This window comes from Rousettus aegyptiacus, unplaced genomic scaffold (assembly GCF_014176215.1).
Source record: "Rousettus aegyptiacus isolate mRouAeg1 unplaced genomic scaffold, mRouAeg1.p scaffold_m13_p_1, whole genome shotgun sequence".
Lineage (NCBI taxonomy): Eukaryota > Metazoa > Chordata > Mammalia > Chiroptera > Pteropodidae > Rousettus > Rousettus aegyptiacus.
In genome coordinates, this window is record NW_023416284.1 from 75,898,797 (window position 1) to 75,915,419 (window position 16,623).

Genomic DNA, 16,623 nt, shown 5'->3' on the forward strand with positions numbered 1-16,623 from the left:
TTCACAATAGTTCATTACAACTTCCTTAAACTTTACTTCCTTCCTCTTCCTGATTACCTAAACCAAGCATCTATAATTAATAAAGAAAAGAAAGCTATTCCAAATAAAGGGCATACAGCATTATGCAGATAAATATACCTGAATAGCTGACTAACATTTATTTAGTTTGTGTTAAAAACACCACAGCTTTGATTCAGTCTAATTAACATGGTCAGTTCCCTTTACCTTTTAGTCTAAGAAATAGGGGTCATAAAGCAGAGACACCTAACTAGTTTTCTTAAGTGACATATGTGAAAATAATTATTGGGGTCCTAGTGCCCCCTTTGACTTGCTTTCAGCTTATATACCCTCCTTTTATAGTCTTACTTTTCATTTTTCTTATTCCTCCAAATCAAATGCTGCACTCATCGCAGGATAAATGGAGACTAATGTTGTCATAGCTCCGTGCTCATGTTTGCAAGCAAGCTTTGAGATCCTTGATTAAAGGTGTTATCACAAGCTCAAAATATTTTTCTTTTATTACTAGGCAACGAGAATTAGAATTGTGCCAAAGAGTCAGAAAGACTGTAATATAAATAAATTAATAAGTTCCACAATAGGGAAAAAGGAATTTATGTATGGGCAAATCCACTGTATTCAGGGTTCACTGAGAGTCACAAACTCAATTTTAAAAAGGGATTTCTGTATTAAAAATAAACAGGAAGTTACATTTTTGGCAAATGTGAAGAAATTTAAATCCTGAACAGTGGTCAAAATTTTGCATTTACAAAAGCTGAGTGGGCTCTAATCTTGGCGAACATGCTATTTGAGCCCCTTTACAAAGAAGAAAAAAATTATTTAAAAGGCTGAAAAACAAAGGCATCTTAGTCATTAAATTTTTCCCCCAAATAAATTCTCTGATGAGTTATGTGTAAAAGAATCTGAAACAGATGGATTAAACTTTACTTAAAACAAACATAGGTTTAATATGAAAAGAAAACTATGGGCAGTCTGTTAAGAGCTTCCCTCAAGCCCAAATATTTGCAAAAAGGGTTGATCTTTTTTTTTTTTACCAGCATACCACAAGTTTTCTGTCTTATTTGATGGTATCATTCACTAGAACTGCCATTCAGCTAGAATTTTTCTGACCTAAATACAGCTGCCATTTGTTCTCTAGTGCTTGTCCTCCCCAAATCGTAATTGATTGTTCTCTATACCATGCTAATTATTATTTATGAAAGCAGACTCACAGAACAACAGGTAGACATATCCATGTTCTTGAATTTGAGGCACGTTCTATACCTGAACAGCACCTTTAAACATTACCAGGTGCATCTTTTAGGCCCCATTTCCAGAACAATGTAGCCATCTCACATGTTTCTGTTGCTTCTCCAACCACTTGGCTAAATTGGTTTCATTTGTCATTCACTCTAGTTTTGTGGAAGGCTGGTTTTTCTCTGGCAATGGGTGACATTTTCCTGGCCCAGCAATCACATGCCTAGGAGGTTTCTACTCTTGCATGAAGGCAAAATCCGGCCAAAGGAGCCTGGCTGACATGCTGGAGGCTCAAATCTTCCAGACACACAGAGCATAGACAGAGAGCAACTGGCGCCATGCTACACATTCCCACCCATCTTCAGCATTCCCAGCACATTAGGGTGAGTCAAAGGTCTTTCCTTTGTTTTCAACAAATGAAATTAGGTTTTGAGGATCTAAATGCTGAGTTAGAGCTTAGCTCCCAGAGAAATGAGGGGCTGGAATAAAATCATCCAAGTTAAATAATTGGAGTAATGGGTCTCTAACTTGATTGTGCATTGAAATGGCCAGGAATCTTTTAAAAAATACTGATTCTTTGGTCCCATGCCCCAGAGATTCTAAAACAATTGGCCCAGTGTTCAGTCTGAACATCTAGATTTTTAAAAGCTCTCCAGATGATTCTGCTGTGTAGCCAAGATAGAGAACCTCTCAGGATTGATTATCACCATGAAACTAAGTGTTGTGCTACTCAAAACTGACTGCTTATTACAGTCACCTGAAGTGATATTTAAACTACTAATTCTAATGCCTGGACCCCACTTTCAGAATTTCCGATTAAGTTATATAACATTTCCAATGTCTAAGCTCTTTGTCAAATGTGAAATACATATATATGTGTGTATATATGTGTCTGTGTATATATACATATATAAACAATATATTATTTCTGATTTAGTTATATAATATTTTCAATGTATAAACTCTTTTTCAAATGTGATATATATGTGCATGTGTATATATGTGTATACATATGTATAATATTTTCAATGTCTAAACTCTTTTTCAAATGTGATATATATGTATATACATATATATGTATTTTGCTCTGGTCTAAGTATGTTCTACACTATTTGTCTAAGCTCTATTCTAAGTATCTATATATTCATTGCAACAAACCTATAAATTAGGAACTTGTAGCCATTTCAAAATGGCCCCTAATGAGCCTTACTTCCTGGCACAATGATGTAGTCTCTTCCCACATTGAATCAAGGTTGATCTGTGTAACCAATGGAATACTGCAAGAGTTATGGTGTATGATCTCAAGGCTAAGTCATTGAATGCATTGCAAGTTCTACCTTGCTCTCTTGGATCACTTAATTTGGAGGAAGTCAGACGGCATGCCATGTGAACTTTCAAGCAATCCAGTAGAGAGGAGTTTATGAAGAGAAACTGAAGTTTCCCCTCAACAATAAGCACTATTTTGTCATTTGTGTGAGTGAACCGCCTTGGAAGTGGATGCTCCATCCCTAAACAAGCCATTAGATGACTACAGCCCCAGCTTAGAGAAGCCCTGAGCTGGAACTGCCTAGCCAAGCTGCTCTTGCATTCCTACCCATGAAAACCATGAGAGATCTTAAACGACTAGTATTTCAGGTGATTTGTTACACATCATTAATACAATTATTATTTCTATTTTACAGTTGAAGGACTGAGTCATGGAGAAGTTAAGTAATTTACCTAAGATTACACAGTTATAAAGAGTATTTTGGGGCACTAAATTAGGTGATTTGTCTACAAAATCTGTGCTCTTAAAAACGATGCAATAGACTATTAGTTACCAGAGGAGAGAGGAAAAGGGGGACGGGGGAGATAGATAGGGTAGAAGGAGTCAAATATGTGGTGACAGAGAGAAATATAACTATGGAAAGTGAACACACAGGGTAAATATATATATGTCTTATTGTTAAAGCATACAGTTGAAACTTACTGGATTTCATTAACCAATGTCACTATTAAAAAATAATTAATTTAAAATATATATTTTATCTAATACTTTAAATATTTATACCAAATGTACATTATGCAAAACATCTAATTCAACACTAGGCTTGTGAATCCCTCTGTTAAAACTGCGTGAAAATTATTTTGCAAAAATATTAGTACGTTCTATACCTCATGGTACTGAAAGGTTTTCAAGTATATACTTTCCTATATTCTTATCATCAGTTTACAGGAGTTATAATTACTTATTTTTCAAATTTAAAATCCTATTGTGTGTACCTACTTATCTATATCCTATGTATTAAAACAAAACAAAATGAAACAAAACAATGCAATAAAGTTGCTCATGCAGATCGAGTATCACTTGATGGGGAGAAGCAACAATGGCAAAAATAAGCCAAAGAAAGTCTATTCGTACAAACATCATACATTTTGTCCATGCACTTCCAATTGTTTCCAAATTGTTAGATCATCAAAATGCTATCTTTTCCCTAGTCATCCTACATTTCTATTATTTCTTTCAGCACATATCTTTGAAAGAGCTCTCAGAGCATTGTCCACTCCAGGACAATCAGTTTTTTACTGATACCCTAAACACAGATTATGGAGTTCATATTGCAAATGGATCAACAAATACATCCTCATACTTAACATTTTTTCTGCTTTAAGTCAAGACTTCATTTAGGTTTTTGCAGTTTTTGAAAACTAAGCAGCTGTTTATATTTTAAAGAAATTCTTCCATGTGGCATAGGAAAAGTCCAGTGAGACAGAAAGGCCTCTGCTCTGTCTTTGTTCTGTGATTTTGGGCAAAGCATTGGGTGCCCAGGTGCCACTTCAGAAATTCTGATTAAACTGTTCTGGTATGGGGCCTAGGCATGGATCTTTTTAAAGCTCTTTGTGTAATTCAGTGTGGAACCAGAATTGTAAACGACTGATTTCCTCACTCATTAAGTGTAGGTAATAATACTGAGCCCTTGGTGTTTCATGTGAGGATGAAAGGTAAGTAACTTAGACAAAGCTCCTAACATGATGTTTAGCACATAGTTGGTACATGATGAATGCCATCTATCAGTATTTGTGGTTTGTTTTAAAATTTTTAATGTGTTATACAAAGGTTTAATACTTTTATACATCTATTGACTTGTTTTCCCTAGTGAGTCCTTCTAATCCTTGTATATTTAGAAATCCCTTTCCATCCAGATAGTAAGTAAATGACATCCATTTTCTACAAGTCTCTTATGATTGTATTTTTACATTTATCACATCTATCTGGAATTTATCTTAATATATAATGCAAGGCAAGGCTAGAAATGGATTTCCCCCTCCAAAAGCCAATTTTCCCTCTGACGTGCAATGAATTAATTTTTTTCCCCACTGACAGTAATACCTACTTCATTCTATGTTAGATTTTTAGGTATATTCCAGCATCTATTTCTGACACAACTAAACTTATTAATAGATTATTTCTTTATTTTTGTCCTATTTTTTAAAATGCTTAATGATTAGAGCATTGCAGTGCCTTTAATATCTTTTAGGTAAATTTAAATATTTTTCATTCTTCTTTTACCAAAAATTTTTTCAATATTCTTGTCTGAGATATTGTTTTAAAATATCTAGTTTTCCCCTGCCTAAGATCCTTCAGTAACCCCTCATCAACTAAGTCACTTAATTTCTCCATTAAGATTCTCCAAATGGAGACAAAGTAAATTATTTAGTCAGGATAGGGTGTATAATCCAAAGCAGCCCATCAGAAAGGCAACATGACATTTATGTTTAATGTTTCATCTTTAAAATCCAAGCAACTTCACAATCTATTTTTCAATATATTTACTTTTTTTCAAACAGACTATTTAGAGCTGATTTACATTGACAGCAAAGTTGAGCAGAAGGTACAGAGATTTTCCATACATCTCCTACTCCCTACACATGTATTGGCTCCTCCATTATCAATATCCTCCACCAGGGTGGAACCTTTGTTACAATTCATGAACCTACATTAACAAGTCATTATCACCCAAAGTCCATAGTTTACATCAGGGTTCACTCTTGGCGGTATACGTTCTGTAAGTTTTGACAAATATGTGTCTACCATAATAGTATTGTACAGAATAGTTTTACTGCCCTAAAATCCTCTGTGCTCTGCTATTTATCCCTTTTTTTTTCTCCTAACCCCTAGCAACTACTAACCTTTTTATTGTCTCTACAGTTTTACCATTTCCATATGGCATATAGTTGGAAAAATAAAGTATATAGCCTTTTTAGATTATCTTCCTTCAATTAGTGATAAGTATTTAAGATTCTTCCATGTATTTCCATGGCTTGATAACTCATTACTTTTTAGTTTTACCTAAAAAAATAAAATAAAATAGTACTTCAGTAGACATAACAGGTATGCCCTAGGAGTAGCCCAGTTTGAAAACCAAAGAATTATTGGAAAAATGCAAATGCTGCATTATTACATGCGAGGCCCTTTTCAACCTGTCTCCTGTGTATCGTTTTCTATTACACCGCACATGTACCCCAAAGCCACCACTACAGAACAACTTGCAGTTCCTTAATGTAGTGCTATAGATTATAATGATTATGGCGATACAATGGCTAACATCTTTTGAGCCCTTCCCATTTGCTAACTTAACTACATGTAGAACATATGTTATTTGGTTGTCTTAAAGTAAGTCTACAAATTCTTTGATACTTCTTTTTTTCAAAGATGAGGCCTAATTATCCTTCCTTTGAATATAGGACACAAGTAGTGACAGCTTCTAATTATTAGAGAATGGCATAAGTAACACTGAGACTTTCAAGATTTGGCCAAAAGGGCATTGCAACTTCCTCCTTGCTTTCTTTTTTGATTCTATGAAAGATAGTTGCTATGTTGTTAGAATATTCAAGCAGCCCTGGAAAGAGATTCAGAGGACAAGGAACTTAGGCCTGATTGCAGAAGCTAGCACTGACTTGCCAGTCACATGAATGATCATTTTGGAAGCAGATCCTCCAGCCCTAGTCAAGCCTTAGATGACTATCACCCCAGCTGACATTTTGACCACAGCCTCCTAAGAGACCTTGAATTAGAACTACTCAGCTAAACTATGCCCAATTCCTGATCCACAGAAACTGTGTAAGATAATAAATGTTAATTATTGTTTTAAGCAGCTAGATTTGGGGTAATGTGATATGCATCAACAGATAACTAATAGAATTTATTTAACTTTAACGATAATCTATGAGATTGCTAACATTGTTAATTCTCATTTTATGGAAGAGAAAACAGGCATAAAAAGATTAATTTGCTTGTCCAAACACATCCATTTACCAACACATAGAGTCAGGATTTGAACCCAGGTGGTCTTATTGCACAGTCTTCATCCTTACCCCATGCAAGTGTTCCACACCTCTGTGAATTTTCCCACAGTGAGTCTCCAGACAAGCAAATTTCTCCACTTTTGTACAGCCTTCGCAAAGACTATAGAGAGTACAGAAGAAAATGACCAAAGTCACTCCACAAATAGGAATTCAATTTATTTGAAGAGTTGAAGTAATTGTGCTGCTAAATCTTATAGATAAGTGAGAATATATGCAGGTCATTTGATTTTAGCCTCACATGAAATAATAGTAAAGTACTCCCATTTTTAAGAAGCATTGTATTCCTGGTACTTGGTATATTTAGCATATCTAGTTTTTTACTGCAATGCTAGAGAATACTTATTCTTACCTTGATGTTATAACTGAGGACACTGAAAAAATGACAGTATAGTCCACACACAAAGAAGAAATGCATTTCATACAAGGAACTTATTTTAAAAAAGAATTAAGAACAGGAGTAGAAGTGTCATAGAAATAGTAGTAGGAGTTAATAAACATTTGGGGGTAATAGTCTATCTCAGTATTCAAAGTAATGAAAATTAAAATGATTAATTCCTTGCTAGTCAAATTAGCAGAGAATATTTTTTAATGAAAATTCTGAATGTTGGGATACAGCTCTGAAAAGGCTCTTTTAAAATATGTCAGGAGCAAGTAATAAATTGCTACAACGTTGCTTTATTGGAAGCAATCTGATAATGTATATTAAGAATATTAAAGTTTTCATGCCCATTGGTCTAGTAATTATTCTACATATTTTTCCTAAAATAATTGTCAAAAAGTCAACAAATATTTGATTATCAAATGTTTATTGTAATTCTATTTAGAAAAAAAGAAAAAAATTAAAAAGGATGAAAAATAAACAAGTTAAATAGCTAACAAAAAGAAATTAGAAGATAAATTACTGTTTCCACAAAGCAGAAAATTATATGGCCTTTTAGGAAAACATTTGCAAAAGATTTTTTTGATAACAATATTTACCGAATCTATTGCCATGCCACCTTGAACATGTCCAATCTTGTCTGATCTAAGAAGCTAAGCAGGGTTGGGCCTGGTTAGTACTTGGATGGGAGACCACCTAGGAAGACCAGGTGCTGTAGATGTTTAAAAAAAACTTGACAGATAGTAAGACCAAAATATTAAAAGCCATTATAATGAGATTTCTCAGTTTAATTGAGAGGTTAATTTTATATTCCAGTTTATCTGCATTTAGGGATCAGTAGAGGTATATTAGTTCCCTAGGCATATTGTAAAAAAGTATCACAAACTGGGTGGCTTAAAACAACAGAAATTTACTCTCTCACAATTCTGGAAGCTGGAAGTCTGAAATCAAGATGTCATGCTCTCTGAAGCCTCTTGGGGAGGATCCTTCCTGTCTTCTTCCAGCTTCTGGTAGCCTCAGGTGTTCCTTGGCTTGTGGCTGCATCACTCCAATCTCTGCTTTCCTCTTCACATGGCTTTCTCCTGTGTCTCTATGTCTTCTCATGGCTCTCTTTTTATAAGGATACCAGTCATATTGAATTAGACGCCCAATCTACTCCAGTATGACCTCATCTTAACTAATTAATTTGAAACAACCCTATTTTGAAATAAAGTCACATTCTGAGGTACTGAGGTTAAGACTTCGAGGTACCCTTTTGGGGGGTGGGGGGCGGGGTGCAGTTCACAGTTGAACCCATAACAAGAAGAAAGATATATGATATAAGATATGCTCATAGATCTTGGTTTACTGAAGAGATTGGACAATAAATATCTGTTCAGAGATGTCCTCAGTTACCTCCTATTCTGTAATAATTGTTCTGTATGAATCTGGGTGACAGCTAGCCCAGCTATTAAAAAATATTCAAATCCTTCCATGAAAGTGCGGTATCAATAGTTATAGTGCAACTAGGCTAGCATCTGTGTCCTCACTTTGCCTCATATTGGATTCTCGGCATCTTGTTTATAAACCTTTGAATCTACAGTTACTTAGATGAGAAAGTGGGACCACACATCCACTTTAATTGCAAATCAAGAAAAGGATCCATACCCTTACCTTTTTAAAACATGGGAAATTAACACATGTTAATATCTCTGTCACATTGCAAACTTCCTTCTGTACTGCACAAACTCTTAGCAAACCTAACCTAAAAGTTTTCATACAAATAAAACCAGTTTTGTAAACTAATATCTTATTTAAAAAGAGGTATTCAAAATACACAAGCTCTTCCCTTGTTCCCCTTTCATAGAATAAAAGCCTAAAGTTGTTCATAATCTGAAGGGCCCATCAGACCAGCACAGGATTTACCATGATCAGAATGGGTATTATTTTTTGCCAGTGTGGTATAGATGTTTATCCATCATATACAAACTTAAAAGGACCTGAATATACTTTTGAGAATGCCAAGGATGATTATTTGTGTTGAATGAGAATGAGGGCAATGTTTCACAAAGCACACTAAGACATAATAAATTTCAAAAACTCTTTTCTTCAGAAAGCATAGTGCAAGTAGAGACTTTTAGATAAATTATCTTATTAAATCCTCTCAAGGTACTATTGTGCCAAAGTAATCAGCAAATATTTATTGAGTTCCTCTACCGCATACGATAGTTATACATTTAATATACTACATATAGTAGTCAAGGAGCTTCTTTATAAGCTTTGAGATAAAACCGAGATGAAATCTTGAGATTGCTTTGCCTCCAGTATTCCCTGTTTCAAGAAATAGAGAACCACCTCCCAGACTCTCAAATGAAAAATCTTGGGAAATAAGCTTCAAAGACCCTTTATCCTCTGGCTCCTACCTCATTAATTTGCCTCATTTCCTACCATTTGCTTCCTTTATTTGGATGCTGCAATCTACAGAATCTTTTTCATTTCTAAAACAGGCCATATATCAAATGTCCAAGCCTTTTTACAAACCATTCTCTCTGCTTAAAATGAACACATTTTTTTTTATTAACAAAGAGATAAAAAATATCCATTAGCATATAGCTTGCATTATATCTTTATAAAACTTTTCCCGATTTCCCTAAAATTAGTTCTGTTTTTTTAAAGTTAAACATTTTAGAGTGGATGTATATAAAAAGAAAAAATCAATCAGCTTTCCTGATTTCTAGGCACATTCCCAAGAGATATCCATTTTTAAACTTTTTGTATTTAGATCTGTTATTTGTTGCCACATTTCTAAGTAAAGTTGATTTATCAATGTTCTGCATTATTTTTTGACTACTGATATATGAAAGAGGACAAATTAGTTCTTATGTGTTTCCTCACTTTCCTAATACCTCTAAATTTTTCAGTTTCATTGTTACTGTTGCTTTTTAGGTACATAAACTATTTTTGTAACTTTTATAATTATGCTATTTTTATAATTATATAACTATTATAGTCATATAACTTAATATGTGTAAAACCTCTAGTTCTAGTCTCACTAACTTTAGACACTAAATCTTGAATCTGTGGTTTGTAAAACAAGGAAATTATGAATTATGCATGTACTACCCTTCATTTTTCCTTCACTCTCCACTTTCTTACTTCTTTCAAAGAAACCATTATTTTCACATTATCAATTTTTATAATATTTACATTAAATTAAAATATATTTAAGTTTCTAGACTTTTTAAAAAATATTTTCTCAATTAGAAATCAATAAAAGAGAGTTCTACTTCCAATGATGGCATCCTAGATAATTTATACACAAGGAGGTTAACCCAGCATTTGGGGCTGCTTTTCCCTTAGAGGTAGCTTCTAATTCAAGTGTAAATTTCTGAGATGAGCTAGATTTTTTCAGTAGTCTTACCAAGCCATGGGATAAAAATTAGAGTTTAGGGCTTGCAAACTGGACGGACCCTGGTAAAGCAGTGACACTTTGACTTGGGACTCTGAAGGGATTACTCTAAAAAAAAAAAAAAAAAAAAAGTGAACCAGAAATAGGATGAAACTGAAAGTCACCTCTAAACATCTCCATCTCACAAAAATGGACATGAATTCTCTCTAGAAAAATGTCACTGTAGACCTGAAATTAATTTCATGATTTTTTCACAAAGAATGTATAGCACTCAAACACAAATAACCAAGGATAAAGGAGACAATAAATTGATAGAAGAAGGAGGAGGAGGGGAAAGAGAAACAACATACAATACATACAGATCCACAGAAATTCAGAAATAGTCACAAATTTTAGCCTTGCTTAATATGTTCAAAGATTTCAAGTGTAAGATAGAGAATTTCAGTAGAGAAGTAGAAACTATCAAAAAAGGAAAATCAATAAATATCACTTAAAATGTTTTTATTGAAAAATATTATCCATTATAAAAACAACTGGTATGATTGGAAAGAAAATAAATTCTATGCCTTTTTCTGTGCAACTCAAATTGAAAATGTTACGAGGACAAGAATAAATGAAACCTATTTTCTTTCACCATGTGTGGGGATTTTTTGCCACACCTGAATTTCTCCAAATCATTTCAAATGTTTGTTTGCTTCATAGTTAAATTATAATCAGCTTATAAAAATTTAGTTTTTTTCTAATTGCCATTCTTTTTTTATTTGTTTTTACTGAGAAAAGAAATATAAGCCACCTTAACTACGTTCATAAGCTATCACAACTCCTTGATCACAAATATTGTTCATTTAATTAAATGTACAATATTTTCATTTTGGAATGATATTTTCTCAGAGGAACAGATATTCATGTTCAAACTTGATATTAACGCTTTCTCTGTCTGCTGCATGATTACCCCTCAGTCATTCTTTTATACCTTCTCTTCAACTCCATATTCTTTTCCTTGTGTTCTTTCATTTTGCTAACTTATTCTCACAGAAGTTTATAGCAATAATGCATGGGAGATAAACTTTCTAAGTCTTTGAATTTCTGAAAATGCATACTTCTAGGATCATCATATTTATACTACTCTGAAATTTTCACATAATATGTCTGGGATTTTTTATTTGTTTGTTGTTGTTTTTAATTTACCCACTTCAGCACTTAATCTAAAGATTAATAAAACAACTTTTGCTCCTCAGATTATTTTTTCCCCAAATTTCCTCCTTTATTCACTTTTCAAAATTTTATTAAACAAATGTTGGATCTATTAAATTCATCTTTTCATAATTTTCATCTCATTATCTTCCTATTTTCTCTAGCCTGTCTCTTGATTTGTGTTTTTATTTAAGAATCATATTTTATTTTTCAAGAATGCTTTTGTTTTCTGAATTCTTCTTTTCGTTATAGCATTGTATACATATTTTAAGATGTAATGTTATTTTTAATTCCTCAGTAAAATGCAAAAAGCAAAACCCTTTTTTCTCTTCTATCGCCATTTTCCCCATCATTTGTACTATTTTTTATTTCTACCATTTATTCTTTCAATATGGATTTTGATGCTGTTAGTTTTCATTAAATGTTTGTTGTTCCTTAATTATCTAATTATATTGTCAAATATTAGGAAACATGAATATTCTTTGCTATTGTTTAACTCTATTTGAAGACATGATGAAATTTTATAGTCTTATTTACTCTCTAAATAATGCATTGCTTGGCAACAGAAACAGTGTCTGATTCAATTTTTAAAGAGAATGTTTATGTATTACTTGATTTAATTTTCTAATATAATAAAGGATTTTTGCATATATTTTCATGAGAGTTATTGATATGTTATTTTCTTTACCAAGTTTTAGTATTAGGGTTATTTTGGTCTTATAAAAATGAGATGAGAACATTTTCCTCTGAAGGCGTAAAAAAGGTATGATTACTCATGAGTGTTCCCATAGAGATCACCAGCAAAATCCCATAGCTCTAAAGTTTTCTTTGTAGAAAGTTTTTAGATAATAAATTAATTATTTTTAGTGGCTGCAAAGCTATTCAGATTTTCTTATTTATCTTGTGTCAATTTTGGTAAATTGTATTTTTCAAGAAATTTGTACTTTTCATCTAAGTTATCAAATTTGGAAGCATGCAGTTACGAGATTCCCTTAAACCCCTTTTAATGTATATGACTTACGATGAAAACTTTACTTTCTTTCCTAGTGTTAGTAATTTGTTTTTCTCTCTTCTTCTCTCTCTCTTTTCTCCTTAACCAGTTTAGCTAAAAGTTAATAAGATTGATTGATCTTTCCAAAGAATCAGTTTGGGGCTTTGTTAATTTTCTCTATTACTTATTTTCTATTCTATTAATTTCTACTTCTCATTATTTCTATTTATTTTGGTCATTAGTATACTGCACTCTTTCTAATCAATTAAAGCTGTAGATTTGCCTTTGAGCACTATTTTAACTGCACCCCGATCTTTGTTGTATTTTAATTTTCATTTAGTTAAAAAAATTTAAATATCTTTTTTTAATCTATGAATTATGTAGAAGTTTAATTTCCAAATATTTGGGGTTTATAGAGATCTTGTTATTGATTTCTAATTTTATTCTACTGTGATTTGCGAACATATTCTGCATGATTTTTATCCTCTTTTGGTATATGTAGACTTTTCTTTGGCTCAACATATGGTCTATCTTTGTGAAAATACCTTGTGCACTAGTAAAGAATGCACTTTCTATTGTTATTGAGTTCTATATATATATATCAATGAGGTCAATATTGTTTATAATATTCAGATCTACATCTTTACTGATTTTTCTTGACTAGTTGTTCTATGTCTTATGCATTTTTTATAACCAAAACCAAACAAATACATTGGTAATAGTTAAAACTTAATAAATAAAAATCTAAATGAAAGAAAAAAAAAGAAGTTATATAATTTTCCCACAAGCTTTCTAAGTGCATTAGGATAAATGCTTTTGGAAAATTAATTATACTAAGTTCCAGAATGATTTGAAACCTACCTTTGATATTTTTCTCTTCCAGTTGTTAGAACATCAAGTAAACTTTAGTTTAAATTGAAATTATCTTTATTCTGTATTACCTTCTTGAAAGATATTTCACCTCCCATATTTAAAGCCTGCATTAAAGAAAAAGAAGTCTTTGAGTTCTTACATTTCTGTTCTAAGGAGAAAATCATCTGGCAGATGGTTTGCTATGAATGGCATCTAATTTAATCAATAGTTAAAACAAGGTATATATTTTTTAAATTAGAAATATAAAAAATAAAAATACTTTTAAAGTCTAATTTCACCTTATGATCTAATTCTTACACAGATTTTAATGTTAAAAAAAAAACTATTCCCAAGTACATTAAGATCTATTTGGGAAAATTCCATGGATACCATTTCCTAAATTAATAAATAATCTCTCTGTCTACCGCACCCAGACTATTTTTAGAAGTTGAAGGTTATTTTTAATGAGCACAAAGACTCATGATTCAGAAAATCTAGGTACATTATTTTATCTTTGGCAAACAAAACACCTTCATCAACCTTTTAAAAGTATTTATGATCATAACTTTTAGTTAGAAATTTAAAAAATTCCACTAAAATATTGAAGCTTATTAAGAGTACATAGTTAGAGGGAGGGAGCTAATAGCAGTTTCAATAACAGACTTGAAAGAATAAAACCTGGAATACTCTCGCTTTAGCCATAAAACGGCCCACTGTTTTGCCCTAGGTGATGCTTTTATCTGTATTATTTCATTATTCACCAGGTAGGTGTCTCTAGTACTAGTCTTGTTCCTTCCTGCACATACTCTTGTTAGCTCACTAGCCATCTTTCCTACTTGAAAATCTGAACCTTCTTGTGAGGGGTGAAGGAGTCACAAACTAGTTACAGAAGAAGAAAGCACAAGCCTTAGTTTTAGACCAATAGTTCTCAAACTCTAGCATGCATCATGTTCACCTGTAAGTCTTGTTAAAACACAGATTGTTGTCCCTCACTCCTCTATATCTGGGGTAGGACTCAAGAATTTGTATGTATAACATGTTCTCAGGCGATGCTGATGATGCTGGTAAGGGATCATATTCTGAGAACCCACACATTAGAGTTCTACTAATGTGACAGATCTAAACTACAGCTGAGTTTGAAACATTATTCCTGTGTCCCCTGAAAAAGTAGTAGATTTCTAGCAGTCAATTGAATATACAGGTTAGGAACTAGAGGGAAAAGGTTAGGTTTGAAGATAAGAAATTAAATGTCATCATATAAAAAATACTATAAATAAAGCCATGGGGATAGATAAGATTGTTCAGGTAAAATGTATACAGTGAGAATAAGTTAAGAAGAGAAGAAAGCTAACAAATCTTCCTGAAAACCATTTTCATCAATCATGTCACTCTTTTAATAAAAATTATAATTGCTTCCTATTTTTGGTTGTGATTCTCAAACCTTTTTATACAATATCTAGGTTTTATAGTTATTTGTAGATACAATAAAATGTGAATTCATTTCATTATGGTATAATAATATTAGGGACACTTTTGCTATTATAAAATAATCATAGCTAATACCTATTGATTGCTTCTTCTGTGCCAGTACTATTCTAAAAACTATACATATGTATGTATATATATAATTTATATTACACTATAGATACAAATGTAATTCAATGAGGTAGGTATTATTATTACCATCATCCACATTTTTCATATGAGGGAACTGAGGCATAAGTAAGTAAAATAATTTCTTCAAGGTCATAGACTGGTAAGAGGTAGAGCTGAGGCTAAATCCAATCTTACCACATCTCTGAGGTCTATGTTCTTAGTTATCACACTGAACAACTGCCATATCTGGCTGTAATAAATATATATAACAAAAAGAACCCCAAGCACAAGCCTTCTTTAAAGACAAAACAAAAAGCAAGCTGTCAGATTTCAAATGATTGAATACCTCTTTCATTCCTAATGTATTTTAGAATTAAGCTAGAAAACAATCATTCGCAGTCACCAAAAGTTCAAGCAGTTATGGGGTAAAAAAAAACAAAAATAAACAAAAAAAAATTCACATCACCTAGAATGAGATAATTTTATCTCCCAACAGATATCTATAATAAAATTGAACAAAACCAAAATCATGTAATTTTATACTAATAGCAAAATATCTCATCCAGCTTGGGTTTCTCCACTATTCCTCAGGATTATATGGCAGTCAAGCAGTCACCATATCACTAGAGATTCTTCCACCTAAATTATAAAGCTCACCATCACCTGGCCACACCTTAGCTACTAATTCAGTTGTGTCCTCTATTCCTCAAGGGAACTTCTCTACTCCAGTCGAGAAAGTTTTTTGGTTTGTTTTGTTTTTAATATTGCTTTCTGTTTCTCTGTTAATTAAGTGATTATTTCTCACTGGCCATGAACAAAATGGCTCTTTCCCATTGTTTGTTGCTCTCAGGACTGTCTAGAATAAAATCCATCTCAAAGATCACTTCAGATCTTACTTTCCCCTGAAAAATTCCCTCATGGCTCTGATTCTCACTTGTGTATCCTTCATTCTAAATATTATGACTCTGAATTACTCAAGTTAGATCTTATTCGTTAATTGGGTCACTTGTAGGAGTCTTCTTTCCCTAATAAGATGAGAAGCTCTGTTTGGATCTGGACCGATAATCACTTCTTTATATACAAAAGGGTAATTAGCACCAGGCTGAGTACATGCTCTACAAATAATTGTAAATTATTTAATTTTCCCCAGGTGGATTAAGTTGCATGCTTCTTGTCCATTGATTTTTGCTTCCTTCTGCCTTGTCCAAAACATCAGGACAAAAAAAGCTATTGAAACTCAATTGCTTAAGAAATTAAGTGAGAAAGCTCATCTTATCAATTCTAATGAAAAGTTTAAAATAAATAATAGGTTAAGCAAAAATTACTATTCTATCATAAAACTAGTTCATAATAAATATTTGAGTCTTAAATAATACTTTGTTAATGTTTTCAAAAATAAGAAATTCTACCAAATATGTATATGAGTGGCTTAGGTAAGCTATTTTACTTTCAAAGTAAGAGACTAAATAAAATGTTATTCATCTATTTAATTTTAACAGAATTTTAGTCATGTTTTGTCATTGAATCTGAATTATTTAAGCAGCACTGGAATTTTATGTTAATAGAAAATATGGCACATATGGTGAACAGAAAATGGAGGAGTTTTATGTTTACCAAATGTTA

General features: G+C 32.4%; 1 pseudogene; it reads left to right on the forward strand.

Annotated features, from left to right (window-relative positions):
* The first annotated feature begins 7,581 nt into the window (after positions 1-7,581).
* LOC118607193 lies at positions 7,582-7,700 on the forward strand (annotated as a pseudogene).
* Positions 7,701-16,623: the final 8,923 nt, after the last annotated feature.